Source organism: Portunus trituberculatus, chromosome 49 (assembly GCF_017591435.1).
Source record: "Portunus trituberculatus isolate SZX2019 chromosome 49, ASM1759143v1, whole genome shotgun sequence".
Lineage (NCBI taxonomy): Eukaryota > Metazoa > Arthropoda > Malacostraca > Decapoda > Portunidae > Portunus > Portunus trituberculatus.
Genome location: NC_059303.1, coordinates 16,605,709 through 16,613,208, shown reverse-complemented (window position 1 = coordinate 16,613,208; position 7,500 = coordinate 16,605,709). Strand labels below are relative to the sequence as shown.

Here is a 7,500-nt window from a genome sequence, read left to right as displayed (position 1 = left end):
ACGCGCGCATTTCTCTCCAAACTCCTGCATGTCTGTCCAACTCTGGCATTCCGACACCTCAGCAAATGCTCTCTCTCTCTCTCTCTCTCTCTCTCTCTCTCTCTCTCTCTCTCTCTCTCTCTCTCTCTCTCTCTCTCTCTCTCTCTCTCTCTCTCTCTCTCTCTCTCTCTCTCTCTCTCTCTCTCTCTCTCTCTCTCTCTCTCTCTCTCTCTCTCTCTCTCTCTCTCTCTCTCTCTCTCTCTCTCTCTCTCTCTCTCTCTCTCTCTCTCTCTCTCTCTCTCTCTCTCTCTCTCTCTCTCTCTCTCTCTCTCTCTCTCTCTCTCTCTCTCTCTCTCTCTCTCTCTCTCTCTCTCTCTCTTAATCACACACACTTCCACACACACACACACACACACACACACACACACACACACACACACACACACACACACACACACACACACACACACACACACACACACACACACACACACACACACACACACACACACACACACTCTTAAAGTAGAGCCACACACCTGCGCTGCGTGGGTGGGGAGGAAGGAAAGGTTTGGTCAGGTACGAGACTCGCTTTAAGAGGCGCCCAGCCAGCACGAACGTCGCTAAGAGAGAGAGAGAGAGAGAGAGAGAGAGAGAGAGAGAGAGAGAGAGAGAGAGAGAGAGAGAGAGAGAGAGATTATACACATTTTTAGGGCTGAAAAACTGAATTACTCTATTTTTTCTCTTGAATTTTTCTTTCCTCTTTGACAAAAAAAATTAAATTACACTTTGTTTTTGGACCGTAATTTTCGAGCTATGACTTACGGACTCCCAGGGGATTAGAGAGAGAGAGAGAGAGAGAGAGAGAGAGAGAGAGAGAGAGAGAGAGAGAGAGAGAGAGAGAGAGAGAGAGAGAGAGAGAGAGACAGGAAGAAACAGGGTGGGATGCACATATATCTTTAATAGCCATTGGTATTAATAGCACACGTGTATATTTAGATAATCAAAAAGGAATGAATGGAAAGTTGTAAACACGAGTGAGATTCGGTGACGTAGACCTCCTTTGTACCTTAGCTCTCCTCTTCCTCCTCTTCCTCCTTCTCCTACTCTTCCTGACGTCATAACTCATTCCAAACCATACCAGAGACCTTGGCTACAGTTTAAGAGCAGCTCGTGAACCCAGAATAGATGCTCGTTTTTCTCTTGTCTTGCCTTCTCATTCTTCGTTTTAAAGTCGAGGTCAAGGATTAGGAAAGCGGTGTTTGAATAGCCGGGTGAACACTTTAATGGCTGGAAATCGTATCTGATTCTCTGTTCTATTTTTTTTTCTTTTTAATTTTCTCTCTCTTTTCTGTCTCTCTCTCTCTCTCTCTCTCTCTCTCTCTTTTCAGTCTCTCTCTCTTTTTTCTGTCTCTCTCTCTTTTCTGTCTCACTCTCTTTTTTCTGTCTCTCTCTCTCTCTCTCTCTCTCTCTCTCTCTCTCTCTCTCTCTCTCTCTCTCTCTCTCTCTCTCTCTCTCTCTCTCTCTCTCTCTCTCTCTCTCTCTCTCTCTCTCTCTCTCTCTCTCTCTCTGTGTGTGTGTGTGTGTGTGTGTGTGTGTGTGTGTGTGTGTGTGTGTGTGTGTGTGTTTAAATGTAGTAAGTTTTTGCACTGTTTTGCCATTTTGTGTTTTATGTTGTTTTTTTTGTCTTTTTTCTTTTTTGTTATTTTCTTTTTCTTTTTTGTTTTGCTGTTTTATTTTTCTTCACATTAAGTTAATTCCGCGTTTTCTGTTTGCATATTTCGCACTCTTTCTTTCTCTCTTTCTTTCTTTCTTTCTTCTTTTCTTTCTTTCATTCGTTATTTATTTATTCATTTATTTGTTTATTTATTTACTTTTTCTTTCTTTCTTTATTTATTTATTCATTCATTACTTATCTTTTATTGATTTATTTATTTATTTATTCATTCATTCATTTAGAGAGAGAGAGAGAGAGAGAGAGAGAGAGAGAGAGAGAGAGTGATAGGATAATGAATCAAATTCCAAGCCAACCTGGACATTTTTCACCTGAGTCAATACAAATATTTATAGTACAATGTGAAGGTAATGACTGCAATTCATATAGATAATGTGTTCATTTGTGTTGCGTTCCATAGGTAATGTTGGAGATCGGCCTTTGTTATTTCCTCTGCTGTTTTTACTATATTTTCATTGTGTTAAAATTTTTCTTTTCCTGTTTTTTTCTCTGCTATCCTAACCTAACCTAGCATGACACGTTTTTCACATTTTTTTCTGCTTATTATTTGGTGGTTTTATAAAGTTTCAGATTCTTGTGTGGGGAATGAAATAATGAAAACTCTGCTCATTAATCTTCTTCCTTATATAGACCCTTTCTGTATTTTTTTTTTGTGTTTAAATCATTCTTTTCCTTTTTATTCTCTGCTCATTATTCCCTTCAGTAGCATGACACGTTATTCATATTTTTTCAGCTTATTATTTGGTGATTTTATAAAGTTTCAGATTCTTGTGTGGGGATTGAAATAGTGGAGAATTCGGTCATTAATCTTCTGTCATATATAAACCCTTTCTAATTTAATGAAATCGTTCGATCATACTCAAAACTCATGGTAAAATCTGTGTCTTAGTACTGAGGGGTTAAAACCGTTTTAGATTCTTCCGTTGGGATTGAAATAGTGAAGACTCTTGCCATTGATCTTCTGCCTACATAGACTCTTTCTAGTCTATATAAAATCGTTTAGTCATACCCAAACCTCATGGTAAAGAAAAAATGTCTAAGTATTAAAGGGGTTAAACTGTTTTCCTTTTTATTTTCTACTTTCACATCATTGTCATTCATTAATTTCAAACATGTCTTGTCTTTGTTTCCATAATGTTCTCTTTGCTTTGTTAATTTATTTTCTGGGTTTTTTTTATTTTCCTTGAATTTATATTTTTCCTATCTATATTGAGTTTTTTCTTTTTTCTGTAAGCTTTATTTTTCTGCACTAAATCTTTCCCTTCAATTGTCATAGCGTGTTAAATTTTCATCTGAGTAGTGGACATGTATTATTTCTTCACTCGAATTCATAATATGTAATTTTCTTTTAATTTATTTTAACAATTTGTATTTTGTACATTACATCTTTCTTCTAATTATTTTTATTTATAGATTAATCTTTTCAAATGTTCCAAAATATTAACTTTTAATTCTATATTTTTGTTCACCTTGAGACTTTTTATTAATTATTTTTCAATCCAGTATTTTTCCCTTTGCTCTTTTTGCTTCACCTTGATTGTTTTCTTTTTTAAATCCTATTATTTACTCTTACTTTCATTCCATTCCAGGAAATTTTATCTTAATATTTTGCTGCACTTACCCCTTCTTCTTTTATTCATATACAGACACCTCAACCATTTTTTCTCTTAATTCAAACGCCAATTCATATATTCTTTCTATTTTCCTACGTCACAATGTTTCTCCAATGGTTCTTTTATATACTCTTTTACGCAGTGGCAGTATCATATTTTTCTGTATTTACCCCTATTTTCAATTCATATACAGACACATCAACCACTTTTTCTCTTAATTCAAACGCTAATTCATTTATTCTTTCTATTTTCCCAACGTCGCAATTGTTTCTCCAATGGTTCTTATATATACTGCGTTGCATAGTGGCAGTATCGTAACCAATGAGACTTAACCGAGGTGCGATTATTGTTACTCGAAAACTTCAAATATAGTCGACCATAGTAAGTTTTCTTAGCCCTAATTGGTGTTATATACATTTAGTCATCTTATATTTTGTTTTTCATTATATTTTCTCTTCTTAAATTCTTACAAAAAATCTTCTCTAAAACTCGAATTCTGTTTATTAAATTTTAAACACTTCATTCTCAATTATTGTTCCGTCTGGCTCTTTTCACACCCTCTTTCCCGACTCATGTGGCCTTCTTATCACCCTCCTCCAGCTCTCTCTCTCTCTCTCTCTCTCTCTCTCTCTCTCTCTCTCTCTCTCTCTCTCTCTCTCTCTCTCTCTCTCTCTCTCTCTCTCTCTCTCTCTCTCTCTCTCTCTCTCTCTCTCTCTCTCTCTCTCTCTCTCTCTCTCTCTCTCTCTCTCTCTCTCTCTCTCGAAGGTTAAGGGTCACAAGAGGGGTGACCAATTTCACGGCACATGTGACGGTCGTTCTGCTTCGTTCATTAGCATTTGCATCTGTGTGGCGGGAGAGAGTGAGAGGGAGAGAGAGGGACAGGTGAGAGGGACAGGTGAGAGAAGGGCGAGGAAAGGGAGACAGTTAGGAAGGTTGTCAGAGAAGAGTGAGTTTATCTAGATGAAAGAAACGAGTGTGAGAGAGAGAGAGAGAGAGAGAGAGAGAGAGAGAGAGAGAGAGAGAGAGAGAGAGAGAGAGTGAGAGTGAGGGTGTAAGTAATTGAGTGTGTAGGTGGTGTGTCGACGTGCCTTATTGATGTGTGTGTGTGTGTGTGTGTGTGTGTGTGTGTGTGTGTGTGTGTGTGTGTGTGTGTGTGTGTGTGTGTGTGTGTGTGTGTGTGTGTGTGCGCGCGTGCGTGCGTGCGTGCGTGTTTTGATTGTTCGATACTAAATACTTAAACAAATGATTTCCGACTTTGATCTCTCTCTCTCTCTCTCTCTCTCTCTCTCTCTCTCTCTCTCTCTCTCTCTCTCTCTCTCTCTCTCTCTCTCTCTCTCTCTCTCTCTCTCTCTCTCTCTCTCTCTCTCTCTCTCTCTCTCTCTCTCAGTAATACTATTTTTCTCATCTTCTACCTTCATATATTCCTGCCATCCTTCTCCTTCTTCCTCAATGTTGAAAGTGAATGAGGCAGAGAGAGGGAGGAGGAGGAGGAGGAGGAGGAGGAGGAGGAGGAGGAGGAGGAAGAGGAGGAGGAGGAGGAGGAGGAGGAAGAGGAGGAGGAGGAAACAAAGAGAGTAGAGGGACAGTAGAGGGGGGGGGGTTCCTATGGGTAGTGGAGGTATCGAATTTCTTGCCTATATCATCTCATCATCCTTTCTCATCATTCATCTGTTATCTTCATCACTAGTAAGTTTTCCCCCTCTATTCGTTTGTCCTTGTCATCTCTTCTCTTCTCTTCTCTTCTCTTCTCTTCTCTTCTCTTCTCTTCTCTTCTCTTCTCTTCTCTTCTCTTCTCTTCTCTCTCTCTCTCTCTCTCTCTCTCTCTCTCTCTCTCTCTCTCTCTCTCTCTCTCTCTCTCTCTCTCTCTCTCTCTCTCTCTCTCTCTCTCTCTCTCTCTCTCTCTCTCTTCATCTTGCTAAGTTGTTTTCTGTTTTCTGGTAATTCATTTTTCTTTTTTTTCATAATTTTTGTCCTTTTTTTCATGTCCTCTTTAATTTTACTTTTCCTCCATCTTACTGTGTTGTTTTATATTTCATAGTACTTCGTCTTACTTGCTTTTCTTACTTTTTCCTCTTTTTATTTTCTTTTTTTCATATCTCTATCTTATTCTTGGTACATTTTCCTTCCTGCTTCTTTTTTTTTTTTTTTTTGTCTTTTATTTTTCCTGAAGTCCTTATCCTGCTATTTCATCTTTCTCCCTTTCGTATTTTTCCTGAGTTCGTGTGTTGTGGCTTTTTCTTACATTCACTTTTTTTTCCTTCTCCTTTTTTTCTTTTTGTCGGTTTTATTTTGTGTTAAGTCGATGGGTAACTCTATATCTTCTCGTGGATTTCTCCTCTCTGGACAAGAGGTAGGGTCTCTTCTAAAAATATCAACTTGCTCATTTTTTTCTGCTGCCAAACTTCTTGTATACTTGTAATTGTGTTCATTTAGACAGACAACAATGGTTAGTTAGCGTTATCTTAGTTGCCTTTTTGTGTCTGTTAGGAAGTTTTGATAAATACAAAATAACGAAAGAAAGAGAGAGAGAGAGAGAGAGAGAGAGAGAGAGAGAGAGAGAGAGAGAGAGAGAGAGAGAGAGAGAGAGAGAGAGAGAGAGAGAGAGAGAGAGAGAGTTGAAGCACGTGGAAAGAAGAAGAGAAAAGATAAAGTTTTGAAGAGTGTGAGAAACAATGCGATCTAGTTGAAGCACGTGGAGAGAGAGAGAGAGAGAGAGAGAGAGAGAGAGAGAGAGAGAGAGAGAGAGAGAGAGAGAGAGAGAGAGAGAGAGAGAGAGAGAGAGAGACAGAAAGAGAGACAGAGAGAAACAGTATCAATGAATGGCAGAGGGAACGAATAGATAAGAACGGAGAAGGGAGACTTTAAAGATACGAATGAAAGAGTGTGAAAGAGAGAGAGAGAGAGAGAGAGAGAGAGAGAGAGAGAGAGAGAGAGAGAGAGATAGTGTACGTGAGTGAGCGAGTGAGAAAGATAAGAGCGAATGTGAGAGCTCGGTGATAAGGGGGGACGCAAAATGACAGCGGGAGAGAGATAAGAGAGTAAGGAGAGGGAACATGAATGAGAGAAGGGAGGGCAAGAAGGAATAAAAGAGCAAGAGAGGTCTTTAAGAATGAGAGAGAGAGAGAGAGAGAGAGAGAGAGAGAGAGAGAGAGAGAGAGAGAGAGAGAGAGAGAGGAAGGGAGTGGCGTTCTGGACAGGACTCCCTCACTCTCCCATCCTCCCTCCCTCTCCCTGGCCACATTCTGCCCATCCTACCGTCCTCTCACCTTTAGGCGGGCGTGGGCGGCTGCGGAGAGAGAGAGAGAGAGAGAGAGAGAGAGAGAGAGAGAGAGAGAGAGAGAGGAGAGGAGAAGAGTAGGGAGAGAAACACGTAGAGAGGAGAAGAAGGAAGGGGATGAGAGGAAATTGGAAAGAAAGGAGAGTTACTAGAGAGATACCGAAAAGGAAGGAGAAAATAAGAGTATTGCAAAGAAAGATAAGTGAATGAAAGAAAATAAATAATGAAATAATGACAGATAAAAAGAAAAGTGAGAAAAAGATAAACGAGAGAGAGAGAGACAGAGAGACAGACAGACAGACAGACAGACAGAGAGAGAGAGAAAGAGATTTAGGAGTGCCAAACCGTAAAGATATGACTAAATAGGAGGACGCAAGAAAGATATGGTACAACATTTTACGAATAAGAAAAATATGAAAAAAAAATAAAAGTCCTAACGAAGGCGTCGATGGGGAGACAAACTAAAGTAAGAATAAAAAAGAGTTAAGTCAGATGTGCAATTAAGAAAAAGATTTACCACAAAGACGACTCGTTATGAGAGAGAGAGAGAGAGAGCGAGAGAGGGAGAGAGAGAGATTATATACAGAAATACACGCACTTGGCTATATTAAATGGTGACATATAAATAAGAAAATATTTTAAAATGCTTGAAATAAATTGAGAGGGAAGAACCACACATAAAAAGCAGAGAAAAAAAGAAAGTAATAAAAAACTTGAAGAATCTCACAAATACAGGACGAGCGAACAGTGATAATTAAACGTGGCTAGTGAAGTCCCAAGAGTTATGGAAAACAAGCAGATGACTATAATTTCTACGCGTTTCCAAAATACATTAAGTGAAGCGTGTCCGAGGTAGATAAAGTTGATATGAATGTTGTGTTACTGAATACTTTATG

The 7,500-nt window shown here is 39.0% G+C and overlaps 1 protein-coding gene and 1 non-coding gene across 3 annotated transcripts in view; both read left to right on the top strand.

The window, feature by feature from the left end:
- Positions 1 to 7,500, top strand: part of LOC123499392 (protein dimmed-like) — a 212,374-nt gene that overhangs the window by 108,125 nt on the left and 96,749 nt on the right. The gene's annotated exons all lie outside the window — the stretch shown is intronic.
- On the top strand, positions 3,620 to 3,756 carry LOC123499429. The gene has a single exon (XR_006672988.1). It is a non-coding gene; the product is annotated as a U4 spliceosomal RNA (small nuclear RNA).